This window comes from Perognathus longimembris, chromosome 8, assembly GCF_023159225.1.
Source record: "Perognathus longimembris pacificus isolate PPM17 chromosome 8, ASM2315922v1, whole genome shotgun sequence".
NCBI classification, from domain to species: domain Eukaryota; kingdom Metazoa; phylum Chordata; class Mammalia; order Rodentia; family Heteromyidae; genus Perognathus; species Perognathus longimembris.
The window spans coordinates 19,738,828-19,764,751 of NC_063168.1; the positions used below are offsets into that span (position 1 = coordinate 19,738,828).

Here is a 25,924-nt window from a genome sequence, read left to right on the forward strand (position 1 = left end):
CTTGAACCACAGCAATTCAGTGTTTTTGGTTGTTAACTGGAGACAGAATCTCACAGAATTTCCTGCCTAGACTGGCTTTGAACTACAATCCTTGCATCTCAGCCTCCTGGGCAGGCAAGAGCCTGTAATCCTGTAGTTAAATGTATAGTAAAAGTTCTCAAATTCTACTTAATGCCATCAAATTCTAAATATCATTGGTTAAAATTATACAAATTAAAAAAAATCATTCTTCCCAATCATTAGACATAATTAAGTAGAAAAAGGAGAACTATCTTTCCTCATTATTACCAGTAGAGTAAAAACCATGGAAATTAGTTTTTTTAGGTTTGAAATATTAACCCTACAACTGAACTGGCATAATAATTATTCAAAACTTAATGTCTACATGCACATTGCTCCTACGAACACATTTTCTAAAAGTGCACATGAGAACTTTCTGAGCATTTAAACATTTGAATGAGGTCTAATTTTTCTATACTTCTATTTAATACAAGATTAAAATTTTTTTTTCCTTTTTTTTTTTTTTTGGCCAGTCCTGGGCCTTGGACTCAGGGCCTGAGCACTGTCCCTGGCTTCTTCCCGCTCAAGGCTAGCACTCTGCCACTTGAGCCACAGCGCCGCTTCTGGCCGTTTTCTGTATATGTGGTGCTGGGGAATCGAACCTAGGGCCTCGTGTATCCGAGGCAGGCACTCTTGCCACTAGGCTATATCCCCAGCCCCAAGATTAAAATTTTGAACCAATTACTTATCTGAGAAATTAAGCATGAAAACAAGATTTGAAAGCCAGATTCATCTCTTCACACAAAACATGTTATACTTTCAGTTCCCCAACTCTATGCCACACAGTATTCATTAAGTTGCATGGTTTTAATTTTAAAATGAATATTTAACAAATAAAACTCATGCAGTCACTGTTACTTAAGCATACACATGGTCTTGTATGCACATGTATGTTTTAAAGTTTAGCTTTCTAAGTCCCAAATGATGCTACAAATGTCCAGAACACTATTAAAAACACCTCAGTGTATGGGAGGATCTGATTTTTAGAAACAGTAATTGCTTTTTCAGAGTACATCTGTTATTTAGAAATAGCCTCAATTTATTTGCTATTTTCTGTCAAAATCTTGAGTCATATCTGAAAAATAAGATTAAGTATCTTGTGGGCTAATAACCTCCTTTTCCTTAAAAACAAGGGTACTGGGAGCAAGTACAAATATTGGGAGCTATTTTCACGTTCTAAAAAATATTCTGAGTAATCAATCAGTCTTATTGAGTAAGTGTAAGGCTTTCAGGGAGTAAAGGAGACTTATGTTAGATACCTGTTTACTTTTACCATCTTTACTATTTACTTTTAGCCATCCTTAACACAACGCACACTTCTTCCCATCCACCAAAACTTTATCACTCAGACTTTCGATCTTCTGCTACTCTGATCTAGGCACTGCTAAGTCTTATAGTAATTTCTTGTGGTTTAATATGCTTTCACCTAAGGGCCACTGTATTGGCTGGTCCCTCTATCTGAAATTTCTTGTCCCAAGATTACCTGCCAGACTCGTTCTCCTCTTCTTCAGCTCTTTACTCAAATATGCATCATCTTATCAAGAAGTCTTCTTTGACTACCCTTTACAACTGCATCTTCCTCCCCCCTCATTCTCATATCTCACAGATTCCTCTCTTATTCCTTCATTTCTGTTGTGTATATACATTTATTAATGGAAAATTTCTAACACAGAAGTAGAAGAAATCTAAGAAGCCTCATGTGTCTATTTGAATGACATCAACAATTTTCAACATAAGGCCAATCACATTTAATCTGTTTTCTCCCTTCAAAAGTATTTTAAGCCAAAAATTTACACATCATATTTTAATTCATAATTCACTGTACTATATATCTCGAGGAAGGACTTCTCAAAAACATACATATATATGCAATTCATTTTCTCACCTAAAAATTTGAGAAATCATTTTCATTAAATAATCCATGTCCAAACTTAAAAATAATTTCATAAATGTCTTTTTATAGTTAGCTTGCTCAAAGTAGGAACTAACTTCCAGGTATTACATTTGGAGGATATGCCTCTTAAGTGCCTCTTAAATCTTATAGTTTTCCTTCACCGTTTATCTGTTGGCGTTACTTTTTGAAGAAACTAGGTCATTTCTTCTTGAAGCATTTGCAGTGCTTAGGATCAAACGCTGGGCCTCACATACGCTAGACAAGCTCTCTACCATAAACTACAACCCTAGTGTACTTATTTTATTGTCCAGGTCTTAGGATTAGATTCGTAAACAGCAGGAAGGCACAGAGATTAGCCTTAGTGTCAGTATCTAAACCAGGGTCTAACACTTAAAAAGTATCCAATAAATACTCAATGAATATCTGGCATTTATGCCCCAAGTCTAGTAGCAAAAAATATTGGTTCTAGCACTCTTTCCTACTAAGTGAAAAAAACAGAAGTTCTAGTTGTCTAAACACAGTTCTCAGTAACCATAAAGCAATCAAGGAAGTTAGTTATCTACCTGCTATTCCTACTTAAGCCTCCTTCAAAAGTATACACTTTTGGGCTGGGAATATGGCCTAGTGGTAAAGTGCTTGTTTCGTATACATGAAGCCCTGGGTTTGATTCCTCAGCACCGCATATATATAGAAAAAGCTGGAAGTAGTGCTATGGCTCAAGTGGCAGAGTGCTAGCCTTGAGCAAAAAGAAGCCAGGGACAGTGCTCAGGCCCTGAGTTCAAGCCCCAGCTCTGGCAACAAAAACAAAAACAAACGAACAAAAGTATACACTTCTGCCAAGCAGAGTCGAATGAACCTTGTATGGTGAATTTTAGCTGAAACTTAGTTTAGGGGGAAAGAAAACTGCAATAGAAAACAAAACAAAAAAAAAAAAATAGTTGGGGGCTGGTGGCTCAAGAGGTTGAAATCTGAGCATCTCGGTTCAAAGCCAACCCAGGCAGGAAAGTCCATGAGATTCTTATCTCCAATTGACCATCAAAGATCTGGAAGTGGAGCTGTGACTCAAAGTGGTAGAGGACTAGCCTTGAGCAAAGTGCCCAGGACCTGAATTCAAGTCCCATGATGACCAAAAAAAGGACATCTAGAAAAAGAGAATGCAAAAGATGGTGGGAAACTGGGGATTCTGCATATTTTTAGAATTAGCAATATCCCAAGAGGTTCATTACAAAATAAAAATCAGCAACAAATGCTCTGAAAAGGAAGTAAACTACATGTGAACTGAATTAATTTTTTAACTACATAAATGGTCAAGAGTAATTGGCATGATAACAAATGCCAGGATTTTCCTATTTGTAAGCATCAGCAATACATTCTATTTTCTGTAAATGGTATTTTGAGAAATAAAAGCATTATGGGGTGATATAAGTGTACTATGTAGAACCCTATTTCTCTGAAACTGCTTTCAGTGGCAAAACAAAACAAAAAAAACCCCACTAAGCTAAAACACTTGATGTTCAATATTCTGAAAAAAAGAAAAAGTCTTAGGATCATTTACAAGTTACTTGTCTTTACTTGATGGATTTTTTGTTATGGCAGAATAAATTTGTAATAAAGAGGAAATACAAGATTTGAGTGAATATCAGAGTGTTTGTTTGGTATTTCTTTTCCTTTTTTAATAGGAATAAGTAATCAAAGCTTTTTTTCTGAAATTAGAGAAATGCTGTTGGGGAGTGGGATGAGGAGTGCATACCTGTCTGTAATCCTAGCATTAGAGAGGCAGGGGTGTAAGGACATGGAGTTCATAGAAGGCCTGGGCTACAGAGCAAGAGCTTACCTTTAAAAAAAAAAAAAAAGTTCCAATCAAATGCATATGTTTTGATTCTTATTCCCATTTAAAAAAAAAAAAAGGAATTTCCCTGACATTCACATAAGCAACTGTGTTTTCTCTTTATTATAAACTCATTCAGAAATAGCAAAAATTATTTAGGACATATGAAGTATAATGTGTCTAGCAATTATTTTTAATCTCTGAAGGCAAAAATAAAGTGATCTACTTAAGATAACATTTAAAAAAAAAAAAGCTAATGCAGCCGGGCGCCGATGGCTCATGCCTGTAATCCTAGCTACTCAGGAGGCTGACATCTGAGGATCCCGGCTCAAAGCCAGCCCAGGCAGGACAGTCTGTTATCTCCAATTAACCACCAGAAAACGGGAAGTGGTGTTGTGGCTCAAGTGGTAGAGCGTTAGCCCAGAGCTCAGGGACAGTGCCCAGGCCCAGAGTTCCAAGTAACAAGACCAAAAAAAAAAAAAAAAGGCTAATAGAACATCCTATCTATATCTTTGAGTGACCAATATTTCTTGTTTGGAGTTTCCCAACATTAATCTGGGGAAAATCTTTCCCTAGAATAAGTCAAACTTTAACCAATAAACTGCCCACTACCACAAATGTAAAAACTAAAACTCCAGACACACAAATCACTTGAAAGAATGACTTCTATTTACTTGTCATGTGTAATATATTTAGAGAAAATCTGGGAAAGGTGGCTAAAAAAATTCTGCAAACAGAAAGTGCTAAGTGGAATTCACTGCTAGAATTTTGTTACCTATTTATAAATGCTGCCAGGAATCATTAATATTAGTATCTTCATCAATTTTCTTTCACTGTTGACTTTCTTGCTTCTTTCTACTGGTTCTTATATCTTTTATTTTATTCAGTTAAGCACTAATTGGAATATGATTTTCCCAAAGGAATTCCTAAAACCACCTCAGTGCTGTCATAAACTGGTCATTAGGATATTTTAATATATACAATTGAAATATATTTATGCTAATTTCTATAAACGGATTCAATAGGTCTATATTAACATTCAAAAGTAAAATGGATGTGCACATAGGAAGATGATTTTCAATTCTAAGTCTTTAACTAAAGTCTTTCTCAGATAAAAGTTCTATCTGAAAACATGAGTTATTCACAAAGTAGTATTATTATAGTCCTTGTATCATCTGAGGTACTGGAAAACCACAATAAAGCATATTCTGAAATGACAGAACTCTTACAATTGACACTTTGACAACCCCAGAGAAGCAGGAACTTTAAAGTCAAATGGAAACATTCTTAGGTTTCCCCCTGGACACTTTTTAGTACTCACCTCAGTTTTCTGCCCTCCTTCCTTGCCCCCTAGGCCTCATCATTTGTTTTGAGGCATCCCAAAGAAACTGGGAAACCTACAAAGCCAGGCTTCAACAGTCAACAATAACTTTTGCCTTTAGACTCCAGGGTTTGAGTAAAGGCATTGAGTAGTTTCCTCAAGATACATGTAGTTGGTAAGAACTAAGAAAGTTCAACATAACCCAAATGTAAGATTTAAATGTCAATTTTCAGAGCACAAAATCCTAAAATTTGCCACTCCAAGAGATTTCCAGCTTACTTTTTTCAAATCAATAAATACAACATTACTAACCAAGCTCATAAAAATCTAGGCGATAGTTCCCTTTAAATTTACAAGATGAGGAATCACAACCACGTTACAACACACAACCTTCCACACACTTAACATTCTATTTTCCAATTGTTTGTGTTAAACCCAGGGTTTCTTAAATTACAAAAAGGCATAGGTTATAAGATGGAGGAAAAAAGTAACAAAGCAATTACATGTCTCACTTTCATTTTGTGATGCAACCACCAGAAAGTAAAATCTGGGGGCAGCTATACAATACAAAATTAAATTCAAGGGAATTTTGTAAATAAAAGTATTCACTTTTGCTATAGCTCTTCTCAGTCTCATCTCAAGAAAAATCTATCCGAGATGAGGCATGATTTAATTTCTTGGTACCTTCCAGTTTGGTACCCCAGAATAAAAAGTACCAAAATAAATAAAATTGCCCTTTACAGGATTTTACTCTAGAAGTTCTGAATAAAAAATAAATGATTCATGTGCTGTATTTACACAATCATGACGTTTTGAGAGACATAAATCTGATTATTCTGGGAAAATATTTTTCTGTGAAGAAAACGTAGTATATACTGAAATAGAACTGCAGAAACAGAACCACCCCAAGATTCAAATCCACACTCCTATGTAAGCTAAATAACAAACTCATTTCTCTTCTGCATATTCAATATAGAAGACAATGCTGTATCTGAAACAAAAGATCTCTTGCTATGAAAACAAAGTAACATTCTGAAGATTAAGAAAAAAGTAAACAGTTTTTGAATCAAAACAAATAGGTAACCTTTTACTATATTTAAGTTTCAGTTCTTGTTCAAGAAACGACTCTTATGTAGGGTTTAATAATATTTTCTGGGTAGACTGTGATAATCACGGGATGAAAAGGGTTAATGCTTAAACCAATGCACGTTCTGTTGTGCATAGTAACTAAAACGTATTACATTTTAAAAGGATCCAAAACTCTACTACCCCTAAACCCCACCACTGCTCTCTTGTTTCCTAAAAGACTAGCACGTATTAACTTAAAAAAAAAAAAAGACAAGCTGAGTTGATGATTTTCTGTATCTTCTCCACTCAGAACATTTTTTTAGGAAGTCCTTTGAGGTTTTTAAGAGTCAAATTCCAACACTATGTGAAAAAGAACTATTGTTTGAACTACCTAACAATTATCCAGACTTCTTACAGACTTTGGTTCACCTGTGAGTAAAATGAGCATCTTTTAACTTTTCCACGGAGCATCGGAGAGCGAGTTGTTACTCACCAACGCCTTCGGGAGCCTCAGACCAGGCGCGGTAGATCAAGCATATATCCATCAATTACACAGCTTTCTGGACCTCAGTTTACCGACTTACAGAAACGGGTATGTATGTATGCACTCGTTCGGCAAGGGCCCCGGAGGTGAAATTAATTAGTGTTTTTTTGTTGTTTTATGCTCTGAGATCCAAAGATGAAAGGAAATAAAGAGAGACGCGCAGGGATGATGACAATAATCCTAGCAATAAAAAGAATGACTAACTTGGAAGTCTGCGTTATGTAAGGATGCAGAAAGAAGTTCCCAGATCCGCACAGACAAAAGGGAAGCCCACTCCCGGCCCCCTTTGTTTCCCTTTCACTTGGCTGGGCCTCCCCGCCACCCGCGCCCGCTCCCCGCCCGCAGCCAGGCGCGCGGGGCTCCGGGCCGGACGCCGCTCCGCCGCGGCGGGGGAGGGCGGGCGCGCCGCGCCGCGCCGCCGCTGACAAAGGCGCTTCCTCCGGCGAAGGCGCGGGATGCAGGCGCCGCAAACTCCGCTCCCGCCGCCTCCCCGGCTCCACGTCGCCGAGGCGGGGGCGGGAAGACCGAAGAACCCGAGCGAACGGAACGGTCGGCCGCGGAGAAAGCCGCCGAGGAAGTTGCGCTCCCGCCGCCCCCCCCCCACGGCCCCGCCGCGACCCCTCCCCGCAGTTCGCGGCGCCCCGCACACTCACCGGACGATTCCCGGTGGCCGGAATGCCAGCGCGGCCACCCTCGAGATCCGGCGCGCGGGGGGCTGAGTGTGAGTGCGCGGGCCACGCGAGCGGGCAGCCACGGCGTTCGTTCCGCCGTCACCGCCTTCCTTCCCCGCCAGCTGCCCCGGCCCCGCCAGGCGAAGTTGGCCGCGGAGTCGGGCGCCGAAGAGCCGCTGGTGAGGAAAAGGCGAGGGGCCGGCTTTGTGGTGCGCTCCCGGAGGCTCCCGGCAGATCCGGCCGCGCGGCGAGGCTGGTACTGCTGCTGCTGTAGCCGCTGTTGCTGCTGCTGTAGCTGTTGCTGCTGTTGGCGGAGGCGGCAGCGCCCCCCCCGACGGTCTCCCCGCCTCACACCGCCTCTGGGTCACTGACACACACTCGGAGGGAGGGGAGGAGACTAGCAGGAGGGCGGGGCTTGAGGATGGGGACCTGGGCCGGATGACAGCGGGAGGCGGCGACGCCGTACCGCGTGGCCTCTTGGGAATTGTAGTTCTTTCGATGGAGTGGGAAGAGAAGGGATACATTGTTGTTGAGGATCTGGTCGTTCTTTCTGCACTGCGCATGATCGGAGGGATGTCATGGGTGGTGGTGGGGGCGCCGTTGCTATGGTCACCGGCTCTCCTAGCGAGTGTGTTAGTACTGCTGTTGACTAAACAAGGCTGTTCTTGTATCTCAGAGCTGTTGAGGATCCGGCCCATTGCCAGTCCTTCCTACTTTGCTCCACTCCCAACAACTAGCTTCACCTCTCACAACTGCTCAGGGAAATTTGACTTCTTCCAGATAGTTCATCCTTTCTTGTTGCTTAATTTTCTTCCCTAAGTTCTAAATCACAAATCCTCTTTGGACTTAAGTGAATCCTTTCTTAATTAAGATTTCTTTATTCAAGACATTGAAATCCTGTTGCTTCCAGTAATTTAGTTTATAGAACTGTTAGGAACATCACCATTAACAGAATCTCATCATTTCTTTGCTCAGTTACTCACATCCAACTAACACCAGCAAAGGTAACATTCAAGATTTACATCACTGTATTTTACTTGATCAGTATAAAATGACCCAGATTTGTTCATCTTAAGACCTACCATTTTTAAGAGACACAAATTTCATAAAGTTCAAAAGATGACTAGAAAGTTTAAAGTCTCTCAATGAGTATATGCATTGGTCAACTTTCATTTGGCAATGTAAAACCTGAACCAAGGTATGAGAATATGTTGTTGGGCTGGTCAGCTAAGTCTACACCCATTCTGGGCATTCAGGTATGCATAGGTAGTAATGAAAAGGGTAGAGAAAGCCAGGACTCATTATTGACTCTTCAGAGGGTTGGAGATAACCTGTCCCTAAAGTCTTTGATTTCCCCTCTCAGTTTATCTAGAAGCCAATCCTCTGGAAGAAAAGGGTTAATGCCCAGGAATCAGAAACACATTTAGAGAAGGGAGAGTCAGGGTTTCCAAAGAGTCTCAGGATCAGTAATTCTGATGCCTACAGACCACATAATCATTTGCTTACTTAAAAAAACATGTATTGGGGCTGGGGATATAGCCTAGTGGCAAGAGTGCCTGCCTCGGATACACGAGGCCCTAGGTTCGATTCCCCAGCACCACATATACAGAAAACAGCCAGAAGCAGCGCTGTGGCTCAAGTGGCAGAGTGCTAGCCTTGAGTGGGAAGAAGCCAGGGACAGTGCTCAGGCCCTGAGTCCAAGGCCCAGGACTGGCCAAAAAAAACAAAACAAAACATGTATTGAGTGTTTGCTATGTACCAGGCACTTTATTGGGCCTTAGAAATAGAGATAAAAAATATAAATGAAACATACCTTTTTTTTTTTTTTTAAAAAAAAAGGTTACTCTACAAAAAAAAAAGGTGAATAGATTCCATGTCACATGTCTACACATAAACTAAAAATGGAATGGAGCTAATTATCTCCAGATGATGACATCTCCCTACTCCTGGAGGAAAAAGGAGGCAGCGTCCTCAAAACTGTGATGAGGAGGTATGGACACAATTTCTTAAATATATTTATGTTTTTCCATTCAAGGTATTGTTTGTTTTAGAATGTCATTTTATTTTCACTGCAGCCTTAATAGCTATGTCTGTTATTTTTGTGGTTAATGTTGTCTAGAAGTACTGGCATTTGAACTCAGAGCCTGATACTTCTTAGGTGTTCTCCTACTTGAGCCATGGTCCCAGACCTTGTTTGCTTTATTTTTGAAAGATGTTCTAAGGTTTAGAATATGAATTTAAATTTATCACAATTTATTTTCACACAGTAGCAAAACACTTCATGTATACTGTAAGACCTTTTTATACAATATAATTCCATTTCTTCCTTCCATCCTTTAAGCAATTTGTCAAACATTTTTTCTTTCACATACATTGTGATCCTACAGTACACTGTTAATTTTTTTCTTTAAAGTAAATTATATTTCAAAAACTTTTTAATGAGGGAGAAAGGTATTTTTATATTTACTCATATGTGTATCATTTATGGTAGTCTTTTCCTTTAGCATAATTTCAATTTCCTTTAAGCGGTATTTTTTTATTATGCAGAAAAGTTGATTTAACATTCCTGTAGTTCATTTCTATTGGAGATATTGTCTAAGCTTTTGTTTTCTTTAGTCTTCAGTTTTTAAAAATATTTTGTCTAAATATAGGCTTCTACATGACAGTATTTTTTCTTTCAGCCATAAAAATATACTTTTTCTTGTATTCAGCCTTGGATATTTTTTATTGGAAGTCTACTGAATTCTTATTTTGCTCCTGTCTACACAATACATCTTGTTCCTCTGGCTGCTGTTAGTATTTCTCTTTATTATTGGCTTTCAATGGTTTCAGTCCATGATCAATTATCCTCATTGTCTCTGGATCTATGAAGAGGCAGCACATCATGAAGCAGAACATATGGAGATGGAAGGCAGAACCACTTACTTCCTGGCCAGGAACAAAGAAACAAGACAGGAAAGTCTGGAATCCCACTGCCCTCTTCAAAGGCTAACTCTCAATCACCTAAATTAGGACTCACCTCTTAAACGTCCCACCACTTTCTGCTTGCTTCGGAAGCAAGCCTTTACACATGGACCTTTGATGAACACTGAAGGTGCAGTGCTTTTCTCTAGAACAACATTCAATAAATATAACTTGCTGGTAAATGCAGAGGGAATTGGACATACCAATCTACTTTTTAAAAAATAACTTGGAGAGGACTGGGGATATAGCCTAGCGGCAAGAGTGCCTGCCTCGGATACACGAGGCCCTAGGTTCGATTCCCCAGCACCACATATACAGAAAATGGCCAGAAGCGGCGCTGTGGCTCAAGTGGCAGAGTGCAAGCCTTGAGCGGGAAGAAGCCAGGGACAGTGCTCAGGCCCTGAGTCCAAGGCCCAGGACTGGCAAAAAAAAAAATAATAATAACTTGGAGAAACTATTACAAACACTTTTCTTCTTCCATGGCAAATGTTTCCTCTGCTACAAATGAACATATCTGTTCTAGTTTAGTCCACAATGTTCATAGTTTATATTGGCAAAAGATTATATCCTTTTAGTTTCTGTCTACTGAAAGTTGGTTGTTTAACTAAAAATTCCAGGCAGATTTCTTTTTTTATGACCAGAAGAACCTAGGTTACATATTGAATTCTTGCTGAGATTCTTGGATTTGAGATAGATGAGTGTGTGTGTGTGTGTGTGTGTGTGTGTGTTCATTTTAATATTAAGATTCTCAGTAGAGTCTCAGTAGATAATCTCTCCTAGTTTGTACCTTTCACATTCTTCTGAAAATACAGTTATTCTCTTCTAATCTCCTTGGTCTCCAAATAGCTCATAGTCAGCATAGACCATGTTCTTATTTTAAACCTGTGAATGGCACATAATTTGAAGGCCTGGGCTTTCACTCAAAAGATTTGTAGGCCCCAAATGCTGGCTCTGACATTTTAGTTATATTTGGGAAATGTCAAAGACAAGCTAGTAAGATTTTAATGTTTTAAAGGAATATGCTTGAACACCAAAGAATAGCCTAGCACATATGTATGCAAACAGTTATTTTGGAACATCAAAAATATATTGTGAGAGGAGAGAAATAGAAAGCTGACAAGATTTAGATTATATTTCCATCCTTAAAATTGGTTTATTTGCTTATGGACTAATTGCATATAGTTTTGCATCTCAGATTTTATTCTTTCATCAAGTAGTTATTGACCCTATCCAACAATTTTAGCTATAGATAGGGAAATTATTCACTTATTATCAAGTGAATAGATAAAGTACAATAAAGTTTTATAGACTCTTTCTTAGAAATACATTTTGGGATAAAGAATGTCAGGAGAAAAGAATAATCAGTTTTGTGTGAGAATGCAGGAAGGTGGTGACAATTGAGCTGAATCCTAAAAAGCAAGTAGGTGCTAGCTAAGTGAACAGGAATGTTTGCTCACAGCCTGTGATGTCAAAAAAAAGGCACCGAAGGGTGCATAGGTGGGCCCATTGGGTGTGGTATAAATACTGAAAGTTGAAGTGTGGGGAAGTTTCTAAGAGCAGAGCACTGAAGTCATTGTATGCTGTGTCATGTCATGCCAAGGAGTTTGGCAAGGAGGATCCATTGAAAGTGTGATACAAAGTGAAGTGTGATACAGAATCATACTTGTATTTGACTAGAGTGGCTAGCTAAGAGAATATGCAATAATGCAAATGAGAGATGATGGAAAACCAAACCAGCCTTTATATTTGTGTGTCTACATGCTCAACAACCTTTATTATTTTCTGTTGCTATCACCTTAGCTACTTAAATGTGTGTGTACTATCACATTATGGTTTGCATTGACATCTCTCTTTTAATTAAGGAAGCAGGGCATCTGTAGTAAGAAAGCTTAAATACTGGCCATTTGGAAATCTTGTCTCTAAACAGTCTTTCCTTTTTTATTTTGTAGTACTTAGGTGTAAACTCAGGGTCTCACACTTACTAGGCAGGTGCTTTGATACTTCCATCATATCCCAATCCTTTTTTTTTTGCTTCAGTTATTTTTTTCAATAGGGTCTCAGGTTTTGTTCAGGGCTGGCCTTGAACTGAGATCCTTCTAATGTATGATTCTTGTGTACTTGGGATTACAGGTATGTATCACCACGTCCACTCCATTTTTCTGTTGCTCATTTTCTTTATATGTTTTACTTAAAAAATAACTCCTCTCTCTCTCTCTCTCTCTCTCTCTCTCTCTCTCTCTCTCTCTCTCTCTCTCTCTCTCTCTCTCTCTCTCTCTCCTGAATTCAACTATTATGGAATTTGGCATTTAGATTTCCCCCAGGAAAAAAGATTTTTCTCTACCTGCAGTTCAGGGTAGATAGTAAATTGCTACTTGTTCAGTCTAATGGAACGTTTAGAACTCCTTTTCACTGAATGCAGGCATTAGCAGAAGTCTTAGTTCTAGCACCTTACTTGTAGGTTCACAGCAACTCCTACCCCTCATGTAAACACGGAAGCCTCAGCCTCCAGCCCTGACACCTATACTCAGGTCACTGGCTTAGAGTCTTCCTCAATTTACAGTTTTCCCTTGTCAAGGACATTGGTCATTTTTCTCTCTCTTTCTCAACTTCAGTTATGTATTTCACTGTTATTTTTGTTATTATATTTACACAGCATTTCTCTATACTTATGTCAGAAACTTGGTTGCAGTTTATCTGCTCAGTTGACATGATGAATGGACCTGGGATTAACGCAGATATTTATGAATGCTAGGCAAGCATTGTACCATTTAGCCACAGGAACATATTTTTCATTCATTTTTGAAAACTATTTCAGATATTTTGCTACAAGTACTTATTTTATTCTTTATCCAAAATATTTTACTATTTATGAAGTTCTAATTTGGAAATTTAACACATTTTCAGGGAATACTAGGGAGGTGTGGGGCAGGCTGAGAGAGTGGGGTAGCAACTATACATATTTGGTAAAAATATAATTTGTGACATTCAGTTTAATTATCCCTATATCATCCCTACAGCCAAATAGGTACTTCCTTGTTAGTTTCTTCTAGTCTCTGTCACTTTCACAATTAAAATAATTGCAAGTTGTTCCCTAAATTCAATTTGTTTGTGATCTCCTCATAGACCTAATAGAGAAATCCTGGATTTTGCCATTTGAATTCTCCTATTAGAGCTCTGCTTCTCTGAGGATGGATTCCCAGGCTTCCACTGCTTTAATATTTTCTCAGATGGATCCCCCATGCAGTTTCAAATCTTGCCTTAATCATCCGTGCCTCCTGCCTCCGCAGTTACCTCTTAGAGATCAGTTGCTTCACAACTCCACCCCACTGTGTCACTGTACAAAGCTCCCAGGCTCCCCACCGACCTGAGTCACCACACGCCCCCTCCTAGTGTTACCAGCCCCCCAGCCTCCTTCTCTACTCAGATAAAATCAGTATCGCATATTAACATAGAGGCAGTTTCATTTGCTAGAATTAGCTAGCTTGACTTTTCTCAGTTGGTAGGAGACTTTTTTCTTCTTAAGGCTTGATTCAAAGGCCTTTTTATTGTAGAAAATTTCAACACAAACAGAATGAGAGTATAATCTTAAGATCTCATGATCCCATTCTCTAGTCTTCAAACAGTTTTAACTCCTGGTCATTCTAACACACCCACTGGGTTATTTCCAACCAAACTCTAGGTGCCATGTAATTTTGGTTGTCTATTCACAGGTCTCTTAAAAAGAAGATATCTTTTTTCAAAGATTAAGTACAATACTACTATCATATTTGAAATTAAAACTGATTATTTTCTTATATCCTCAAATATCCAGACAGACTGTTTTGAATTGAAATCCAAATATATATGCCATTGGTTAATGTATTTCTTATATCCTTCTTTCTAACACACACACACACACACACACACACACACACACATCTTTGTATTATGGAAAATTTCAGTGACAATAAAGGGGATACATAGTTAAGGGCCATATTCTTCATTTATCAGCAGAACAATCACCTGTCTCTACTTTTAATACTCTTTACTACTCTACTATTGGGTGTTTGTATTCTTATAAAACTTTATTAACAAAAACCATCAGCTACATGGATTTGATCCATAGGCTATAGTTTGCTTGCCCTTATTTTAAATTTTTTTTCCTGAATAATTGTTTATTTATTGTCAAAATGATGTACAGAGGAGTTACAGTTTCATACCTAAGGCAGTGGGTACATTTCTTGTACAATTTGTTACCTCCTCCCTCATTTCCCCCACTCTCCCTTTCCCCTCTTCCCCTTTCCCTCTCCCCCCATGAGTTGTTCAGTTGGTTTACAACAAATAGTTTTGTAAGTATTGCTTTTGGAGTCATTTGTCTTTTTATCCTTTGTCTCTCATTTTTGATATTCCCTTTCCCTTCCCTACTTCTTTTTTTTTTTTTTTTTTTTTGGCCAGTCCTGTGCCTTGGACTCAAGGCCTGAGCACTGTCCCTGGCTTCTTCCCGCTCAAGGCTAGCACTCTGCCACTTGAGCCACAGCGCCGCTTCTGGCCGTTTTCTGTATATGTGGTGCTGGGGAATCGAACCTAGGGCCTCGTGTATCCGAGGCAGGCACTCTTGCCACTAGGCTATATCCCCAGCCCTCCCTTCCCTACTTCTAATACAAGTATATATAGTATCTGGGGTACTCAGATGAGATATAGTGATAGTGTAGGGACAGCCATAGGAAGGGGATACAAGAGGATCATCAACAACAATAACAACAACAACAAAAAAAAAAACTACTGTTTCACATGGCATGTTGAAAATAATTTCAACAGTGATATAACACTCGTTTCCATAACATGGAGTTCATTTCACCTAGTATCGTATTGTTGTCCTTATTTTTAAGTTTTTTTTTTTTTTTTTTTTTTTTTTTTTTTTTGGCCAGTCCTGGGCCTTGGACTCAGGGCCTGAACACTGTCCCTGGCTTCTTCCCGCTCAAGGCTAGCACTCTGCCACTTGAGCCACAGCGCCACTTCTGGCCGTTTTCTGTATATGTGGTGCTGGGGAATCGAACCTAGGGCCTCGTGTATCCGAGGCAGGCACTCTTGCCACTAGGCTATATCCCCAGCCCTATTTTTAAGTTTTAAAAAATACAATTTTTAAAATGCTTAATATTTGTACATATTTTAGGCATAGTGCATTAATTTGGTATATTATACAATGTGTAGTGATTAAAGCAGAGCAATTAGCATTTCTATTTCCAGTTATTATATGTATGTATTAAGCCCTACTATTGTTTTGGATAATGACACGATAAAATGTATCACTAGACTTTTGCTTCACACACCCTTAAAATTGTTCTCTAGATCAGATACCCAATCTCAGCTAGGCATAGTAATACACACCTATACCTATAATCCTATCCCTTTAGGGGCTGAGACAGGAGGATCGTAAGGAGTCTAGGTTCCATAGTAAGACTCTATCTAAACAAAATGAAAAAAAAAATCCAAGCTTAAGCCTGTATATCCAAATTAAGAAAGTTCACAGAGTGTGTAACCCCAGCCCTGTCTTGGGAATCTTAACCACAACTCCAGGCTCCCCATCTGGAGACCAGTTTCCCTCTCAGACAATACTGGGATTCTTATTGGATATCTTCCTTGTACTTACTGTTTTTGCTCTGCAGGTAAGAATTATGAGATGTGATTTTTCTCTCTCAGGAAACAAATTTAAGAAAGTGCTATCACTCAGGAAATTTACTGATAAGAATAAAAGAGGATTCAGTAAAAACTTTGTACTGTTCATACAAAGTAGCAAGATTGATATGAAATAAGAAAAGACTTCCATAATTATAGATTTGGCTTTAACTTTTATTTATACAATTTCTAAATTTCATTGTTCATGTATGATTTTTAAAGATTATTTGCTATCATAGCAACTTGTTACTATTCACCTTTCACTCTTAGTTATCCACCTTTATCTTTTAGTGTACAGTTCCAAATTCCAACAAGTTATTCAACTGTAGGATTAGACTGTGAGGGGTTATAGACAATCTGGCAATACTTAAAAAAATCAAATTAGTTACTCTGAAGACAGCCTGTACAAAGCATCAAGCACTAATAAAGAGCTGGATTAGTGACTGAGTGTTAATTTAGACTGAGATCTGAGATTTGAGAATGGTCTTTAGCTGGCATTCATTGTTGCCTCTCACCTTCCCCCCTTAGACAATTGTCTGCTATGTTGTAATCACTGAACACATGCCAAATGCCTTCTGGGATGTTCTGATTCTGCTCAGAAACCCACCTCCTTCCTCCAAGCTCTCATATACTCTGTGGGAAAGCTTTGACTTTTCAGTGTCTTCCATGCCACACCTAAATCCTGGATACCCAATGCTAATAAATAAGTGTGTGGTTCAAGCAGCCCCTCAGATTGCTTGAGTAATGCCAAATGCCCAGAATTCTCTTGAGAATGAGAGAGGGGTGGTACCTGTACCTATTTACAGCTTTATATGTGATTCCTAACATAGAGGAAAAGTAGTCATTAGAAGTCTGCTGATATTAGAATCCATAGTCATAGTATGTCTTGATAAATAAGCATAAAAGCATAGTAAGAGCCTTGTTCTACAGATACACAATGACAATGATATGAAATAAGATACTAAGCTCTTTTGCAACTTGATGTTCAGATAAACCTTTGTTTATTCGATTTCTGTATTCAGTTGTTTGATTAGAGTTACAAATATATGCCATTTATGAGACTACTTTACTATCCTAAATATTTTATTTCCACTACTCCTCAACCATAACTATGCAGCCTTACTTCTTAACTCTCCATTTTCAAATTCCAACAGACTATTCAACTGGAGGATTAGACCAGGCTAATAGTTAAAGACAAACAGATGATCATTAAAGACAAAGAAACGGAACACATAATGCAACTGTTTGACAATGTTATTCAATTACAAGATGAGTTCGGTGTGAAGATTTATGTATATAAACATTGAATTTTTATTAATACAATGGTAAATGGTAGCCTTGGCTGTTAACATGGTTGGCTACACATGGATAAAAGGCACATATTTGTATATAATAACACAAGCAATTGGTTGACTTAGGAGAAAGCTTCATGTCTATCTTTATATATGAAACAGAAAATGGAGTCAAAGAACCTAAGGAAAGAAAGAAGAAAAGGAAAGATAATATTGTAATATCTGGTTAAAATGTTAATTGTCTTGCAGTCATTTATCCAGCCATCAAAGAGGACCTCTACTTCAGAAGTAAAACTTGTGACTGCCTATAATAAAAAAGAGGGGGAAGAGTTAGAAAAGAAGGAAGAAAAGGAGGAGGAAGAAGAGGAGAAGGAAGAGGAGGGAGATGAGGAGGAGGAGGAGGAGGAAGAGAAAGAATTCAAAAGTTCACAAAGTTTACTAGTAGAAAAAATATATTTTAAATTCATTTAAATAAATTTGATTATTTTCTTCCTCTGGCCACAGAAGATGCTAGAAGTAATACAAATGTTTTTGTAGTCCTTGTAGGACCTAACATTGTGTGTTAACTCTGAGTGAGGAATAATTACCTTAATAGCTGACATAAACATTTGAGATAGTTATGATTCCCCTCCTTTTCATCTGAGTATACTGAGCCAGACAGAGATGAAATAATTTGCCTAAAATTGCACAATAGAAAGTGGTAGTCAGGTTGGGTGCAGGTGGCTCATATCTATAATGCTATCTACTCAGGAGGTTGGAATCTGAAGATCCTGATTTCAAGGCAGCCTGGGCAGACAAATCCAAGATGCTCTTTTCTCTAGTTAACCTACAAAAAGCAGGAAATGGAAGTATGGCTCAAATAGCAGAAAGCTAGCCATGAGCAAATAAGCTGAGATAGGGCACCAGGCCCTAATTTCTTTTTTTTTTTTAATTTATTAAAAAAATTTTGACAAGGTGTTGTGCAAAAGGGGTACAGTTACATAATAGGGCAGTGTGTACATTTCTTGTGATATCTTACACCCTGTTTTTCTTTCCATTCCCTAGATCAGGTAGACATATATACAATACACAGTGTACCAAAAACATATACAGTAGCCACGTGGCCTACGCCAAAGGAAATTCACCTAGGACTTTAAATGTAATGTCAGCAATAGAGTTTGCTTTTCCTTGTCTTACATGAACATACATACATAGCTTTTGAGCTATTGTGATCTACTGAGAGGTCTATTTTTGACCTTTATATGTTGAGTAGTTGTTTGGTTTTAGTTACATAATGTAGGGTCGCTGACCCAAACCTGTGGGAAATACCATTTGACAAGAAGTTTTTGTTTCGTAGACCTGGTCTCTACTGTCTTCCCCTCCCCACCCACCTTAACAGTCATATATCAAGGAGATCATGCCCCTTTGTTTTCTGTGTTCTAGGCTTGTCTAGCTCAACATTATTTGTTCAAGTTCTCACCATTTCCCTGTGAATACCAATATTTCACCATTTCTAATTGCTATGTAGTATTCCATTGTGTATAGGTACCATATTTTTTGGATCTATTCATCTGTAGAGGGGCATCTGGGTTGTTTCCATATTTTGGCTATTGTGAATTGTGCAGCGATAAACATGGAAGTGCAGATGTCTTTTTGATATCTTGAGACCTGTTGTTCAGGATAGATGCCTAGGAGTGGTATGGCTGGGTCATAGGGTAGGTCTATGTTGAGCTTTTTGAGGAACCTCCATACTGTTCTCCAAAGTGGTTGTACTAATTTGCACTCCCACCAACAATGGAGAAGGGTTCCTTTTTCCCCCCACACCCCCTCCAGCATTTGTTGTTGCCTGAGTTCAGAGTATAAGACCAGGCCCTAATTTTAAGTCCTGGTATTGGCACAGAGAGACTGAGGGAGAGAGAGACAGAGTATGGATTTGGATAGTGCTTTACTGGAGCCCATAGTTTAAGGGAATGCTGTAGATACAGTGGTGATGGTCAGAGGAGGTTCCTGCTTTCATAATCTGTTAGAAGCTAGAGGAAAAAGTAAGAGAAGCAAAAGCTAGTAGGAACAAGTACTGTCGGTGACAGCCACACATGGGGAAAGAAACTAAGGGCTAGAGAGAGACCCAGACCCTTGACAATTATTGAGCTCACAACCATTTTGTAAATCAGTGTCATCCATTTTCAGATGAAGAAACAGGCTTTAAAAAGTGGAACAAGGCCAGGGACAGTGCCTCATGCTTGTTTATCCAAGTAACTTGAGAGGTGGTAATTGGGAGAGCAATGGGTGGTAATTGTGGCTAGCAGCCAGTTTGGGCAAAAGAAAAAAGTTAATATGACCCCATCTCAACTAAGATGTCAGGCATGGTGGTTCACATTTGTGGTCTCAGCTATGTGGGGAAGCATTGATAGGCAGATTTCTGGCTAGGGTTGGCCCCTGGGGATGAGAGGAGAAGTGAGATCCTATCTAAAGAATAACTAAAAGCAAAAGGGGCTGTGGATATAGTTCAAGTTGTAGAGCTCAAACTGCTAAAAAATGAATAAGTTCAATAGTTTTGTTTTGTTTTGTTTTTTTCTAAATTGCACAATCAGCAAATTAAGCATCTAGAGCTGGAATTAAAGATGACTTTTCTCCCCCTGTGCCTCATTCCTCATTAGAAACCACAAACAGGAAACTTTAAAATCATTCCACTCCATATATAAGGCAAGAGGCCTGAACACAGCATACCAGAATTTGAAGGATTTGGTGAATGCGGAGATTGTTCAGTGAAAACAACCACACAGTAATGAATGTGTAGTTAAGCCCCACCCCAGTACCAAGAAACAGTTACATTGTGCTGACCACTCTCTGTTTAAGAAAGTAGAGATATATGTAGCATATTAAGAAGTAAAATAATAGATCGGGTTAAAATAAACCTAACCTGTGGATTTGGAGGAATGAGCTTAAAGTACCTAGAAAATTCTCCCAGAGAGAATAACACTTTTCTAATAATACCATATTAAAATAAAGTTTTCTGTATTGGAAACCAACTCAAATAGATACACTAAAAAAGGCTAAAACTATTTTGTGTCACAAGGCCCAATAAAAATAGTTCTTACACTTTACTACCAATATAGAATCATACAGTGTTTTAAAAATATTTTTCAAGATTATAAAAATTCAAAAATTTTCAGAAATTCAAAGTATGAGAAAGATAAAAGAATTGGATATTCCCCCACACTATAATTTTATGAAAAATAAAAGATTACAGATATTCTTGTGCGTGTATGTTCTAGAACTCAGGGTCTGTGTATTGTCCCTTAACTTTTTGCTCAAGGCTAGCTCTCTAGCTAGAACCAGAGCTTCACTTCTGGCTTTTTGATGGTTAATTGGAAATAAGAGTCCTATAGATTTTCCTGCTCAAGGTTCACTTCAAACTGCACTTCTCAGATCTCAACCTCCAGAGTAGTTAGGATGACCAGTATGAACCACCAGCGCCCATCTCAGGTATTCTTTTAAAAGCTTTGGAACTTAAATTCAAATATTCAGAAATATGTTAACAAAAGAAACACTTAAAAGTAGAATGTATTTGGCATGTATTTCCTGTCCTTTTCCATCTCTACTGCTATAGGGCTGACTGATCTCATGATGATAATCATGATCTGACCTCTGAACAATAAAAAGACAAAAGGATAAACTACTCCAGTGCAACTTACTGTGATGTATTTGATTTTTAGCTTTAAAAAGTAGTCAACTATTGCTTATCTATGTGAATGTACTTCATTAGAAAACTTTATGCTTTCTGGGAATTTTGAAAAATCTTTCTAGTTATATGAAATATGTTTTTACCCATTGGATATTACTTTCATAGGCTTGCATGTTTTTGTTAGTTCTGCCAGGAAGAACAGCCCCTTGTGGCTTCCTCTTCACCTGCCTGAAACCAGTAGTCACCTGTCAATCACCTGACTGTGAGTCAGCAAAGGATCCAGGCTCTGAGGTCACTTCCTCATCTGCTGAGGTCATTTTCCCGAACTGCCCCAGTTTTGCCTCCCTTGGACACTGAGAGGTTCCCCAGACTCTGAGATCACTTCCGCATCTACTGTGGTCTCACCGTCCACCTTTCCCTATATAATCCGGCTCAACACAAGCCTCCTCCTCTTTCTCCTTTTTCCTTCCCTTTTCTCACCCCATGCCTCTATCTCATGCAGGCCAGCAGTTTGCCCTCTCCCAATCAACTTTTCTGCCTGAACCACATAATGGTTTTCTTTTTGCGGACCTGACATCTCTTTCAAAATCCCCTACTCTCTTAGAAGTTTGAATTTTAATGAATAATTTTAGTAACTTAAAAATAGTATCTTTCAAGTTGTTAGTGATTATAAACAGATAATATTTTAAAGTGCCATTTGTTGCTGAATAGTTTTAACATTTCACTTGGGCTCCAGGAAGACTTTGTGGAGAAAAAAATATACATATGTGTGTATGTATGTGTGTATATACATGTATACACATGTTTCTTTTTGGTTGGTTGTGGGGCTTGAATTCAGGGTCTAGGCCCAGTCTCTAAGCTTTTTTTGCTCAAAGCTAGCATTCTACCTCTTTGAGCCACATCTCCACTTTTGGTTTTCTGGTGAATGAGTGAGAGGTAAGACTCTCATGGACTTTGCTGCCTGGGCTGCCTTCAAACCATGATCCTCAGATCTCAGCCTCTTGAGTAGCTAGGAGTGCAGGTGTGAGCCATTGGTGCCAGGCTCAATTACTTAATTCTAATGGACCTATGATTCATGCCCTTAAAAGTACCATATGTGATTGGCAAAAGTAAGGCATGAGGCTTAGTTCTTCTGGTCAAGATCTTTTACTAATTGCCATGGAAGTTTTTGTTGTTGTTGTTGTTTTTAAAGAATATTGAAACTAAGCACTAGTGGCTCACACCTGTAGTCCTAACTACTGAGTATGCTGATCCTTGGAGAATCATCATTCAAAGCCAGCCTGAACTGAAGAGATCCTTGCAACTCCATCTCCAAAATATAATCAGCAAGAGGCAGAACTAGAGGCATGGCTCAAGCGGTGGAGTGCAAGTATAAGGTCCTCAGATCAAGTACTACTACTGCTGAAAAGGAGAAAATCAAGCTGGGTGAGGTGAGGAAGCTGCAGTAGGAAGATCCCAAGTTCGAGGCCAGTATTTGTTTTTAAATCCTGTCTCAAAATAAAATAGAAACTTAAAATCAAAGAAAAGGATCTGAGAATAGCTTAAGTGGTATAGTGTTTGAGTGTGAGATCCCAAGTTCAGCTCCCAGAATAAAGACAAGGAAGATTAATTAATGAGACAATTATGTTAAAAAAAAACCTCCATAAAGGAGTACAAATAAAGTAAGATAGTAAGAAAAACATCTCCTTCAAATGTATTTTATATGACAAATAAAGGATGTATAGCTACAATGGGTTGTTCTAGTTTTTCCAAGATAGTTCCAGTTTTAATAGCCCATTTGAAACTATAAACTATTCATTTTGATTTTTGTCTTGAAGTGTTTGGGCACTGTAGAGGGGCATAACCTGACATCTTTAGGAAAATATTTCTTATACGTTGATTTCAAATGATTTTAGCATTATCAGAACATTTCTAAAGATAATTTCCCCATGCATTAGAATCTTAGAATAGTTTATAATAAAGAGTAACTTGTTTTTGAATAAATCCTCTAATTGGCTTCAGAAATATAATGAAATATGGCTTAGGCATACAGCAAAAAGAGGTCTAGTTAAGAGGCTTTATTGTGCCAAATATATTCTGGCAAATTTTCTAGCCTAAGTCTTCATATAGCCCGCATATACTGACTAATACTTGAGTTAGAAAAGTCCATTATCTATTAGAAAGATAGCGTTTCTACAATGTGAGGAAATAATTTGTATTTTCTTCTTTAAATGATATTTTATTATTAATTATTACATGGTTGTACAAAAGGGCTACAATTCCATAAATTAAATGATGAGTGCAATGATTCTTGGTCAATGTCAATTCTTCCTTTGTTCTCCCCATTAATTATATTTTAGAATTATTTTAGATATTAATTATATTTAAATATATAAATTCTATTTTAGAATGAATTTTAGAATGATTCAATATTGAGTTGATAGGACAGGCCTTGTCAAAACAATCCAATAATTGGCCTAGAATAGAAATTTGCACACCTTGAGACAGACAGTAGATTCATTAAAAGAACATAATGTCCTGTCTTCTTCCCCGTCAAAGGAAAGGAAGCATTTTGGCAATCATAGTATAAAGACAGGAGACATACAAATGTTGAAAGGGAACTTTGTTTTCACTTGCTTGACATCTTCTCAGAAATGCCCACTTAATTTCCTCTCATTTTTTCTCTTTACAGTTTTTAATAGGCTTGTGTGTTTTAGACCTCAGAAAATAATGTAGTATTTTATCTTAATAAGCTATGTTTCTAATATCCTAATGTATATACTTTGGATACAAATAGATGGCTTCTGAGACATAATTACTTACATGTCATACTTATTTATATATCTTTTGTGACTCCTGTGATATAGTTCTCATATATCAATTCAAGGTTTTAAATTTGCCTGTTCTCTGAGATTAATGTATACAATTACATAGAAATGTGTATATTAATGCAATCATTTTTGCCTTTTACTGTAACCCTGAAGATTATTTTTCTTTAGTGATAGGCTACTGCAATGCATACCAAATAGAAGAGTCCTTATGACTGTCTCTATATTTGAGCAGAATGGGTCTAAAGGTTGCCATAGAAAACTCCAAAGTTGGGTCATGCCAGAGTGCTGGAAATGAGAGAACATTCTTGTTTGTATCTTGTTTCCTGATCTTGTATCTTTATGTAACTAAGAAATGATGCAAATTCACACAATCATAGCTAATAACCAGACCTTCCTCAAGCACCTGTGTGTGTGTGTGTGTGTGTGCTCATGAATAGCTGTATCAAGAATTCCTATCTGTAGTTCATAAACTTTTATGTCTAGACAGAAAAAAATAATAACGCAGTGGGTTGAGCATTACTTCTGTTGTGCATGACCATAGTGTGCCAAGACCAGACAGAGCTAAAATACATAAATTACATATGCTGCTCTAAAAAGAGCACCCTCCCCTCATTTCTCCACCCTATAGAAAAAGATTACTCTTATTTCCATGGTGACTCAAGGCAACCATGACCTGAATATACTTTTTGAGGTATACTAAAGAACATATAGCATAATAAATTTAATTAGAGAAATATTTAAGAGTATAACTTTTAGATATAGCCTCTTGAAATATAATAGTGGTATTCAAAAGTTCATAAGTATGTCTCATTTATTAAATATCATTCAAATCTAATTGAAAAAATTTACATGCTGAGACATTGTCATTACATCTATTTCTCGTACATGATGGACTATTTTGTGATTGAGCAGTTTAATCTGAGACTTGTGTGGATCACGCTTACAGCTGCTTAAAACAGTCACAGCGAACTAGATGTCAATTTTTAAACTTAAAGAAACCATTAATGGTTTTCTAAGTTTTCCCAAATAAAGTGAAACAACTGGGCATAGCAAGACTTTTGGCCATCCCTTACGTCACAGTTCATACTTGTTACATGGTCCACTCCCTTTCACTGTTTACTAGGATGAGATTTAAAAGCAGTTCTCAAGGCTCGCGTTTTACCATCATTTTATTGCACTTAACTAACAATACTGTGTCTCTTAGCTATAAAGTTGGTAGCTCCCTCTCTATTTTCCTTCCTACATCACCCACCTTTACCTTCCCTTTTCTGCTAATCATGCCACTTCTCTTCCCCTTCAAGCTTTTTGAAAGAAGACTATATTCAGTCCTTCCATTCTCATCTTTCATGTCATGCTTTTGTTTTCTTTCTCTCTTCTTATTACAGTAAATTAGCTATAACACAAACCTTGACATCTGAGCCACTTTTAAGGGTATGGTTCTGTGACACTAGGTACATTCACATATTTGTGCAAGCATCACTAACATTTATCTCCAGGACTGTTTCATCTTCCCTTTCCAAATGTGTCCATTAAACACCAACTCTATTCCCTTTCCCCCATGACTTGAAAACTACCATTTTACTTTCTATCTCTGTGAGTTGGACATCCTGGGTACCTCATACAAGTAGAATCGTGCAGTGTTTTTCCTTTTATGACTGGATTCCTTCACATCGCATAGTGTCTTCAAAGTTCATGCAAGTTTCCTTGATGCTCTTTATTCTGAGTCTGTCTTCTTCTACATCATCCTTGCCAAGGTTACCTGCGACTCTTCTTCAATCCTTGGAAAAAATGGGTCTTCCAGTGACAGTTTACTCTACTTGGTACAATTGTGTGTGTGTGTGTGTGTGTGTGTGTGTGTGTGTGTGTGTGTGTGTGTGTATGTAGAGACCTGGGAATTAAACCCAGAGACTTGCACATGTTAGGCAAGTGTTACACCTCCAGCCTCTGTACCTGGTACAGATTGATACAACCTCTTTTTGAAGGATTAACTCCTGCCTTATTTCCCCAGGTCAAGCAAAACAACAGGTGCATACTTACATGCTTGTCTATAGGCAGGCCATTCTGACCTTGGTTTAGCTGAACGCCTACTCACTTGAGGTGAAGCATTCCATTCTGGGCCTAGAGGAGGTCACTGCCCCCCAAGAGACCATAGC

The 25,924-nt window shown here is 38.1% G+C and overlaps 1 protein-coding gene across 1 annotated transcript in view; it reads right to left on the minus strand.

The window, feature by feature from the left end:
• The window catches only part of Peli1 (pellino E3 ubiquitin protein ligase 1), a 47,995-nt gene extending 40,261 nt beyond the window's left edge, over positions 1-7,734 (minus strand). Inside the window, exon 1 of the mRNA XM_048352611.1 lies at positions 7,369-7,734. The gene's annotated coding sequence lies outside the window, so the exon portion shown is untranslated. The remainder of the gene's footprint in view (positions 1-7,368) is intronic.
• Between the last annotated feature and the right edge of the window lie 18,190 nt (positions 7,735-25,924).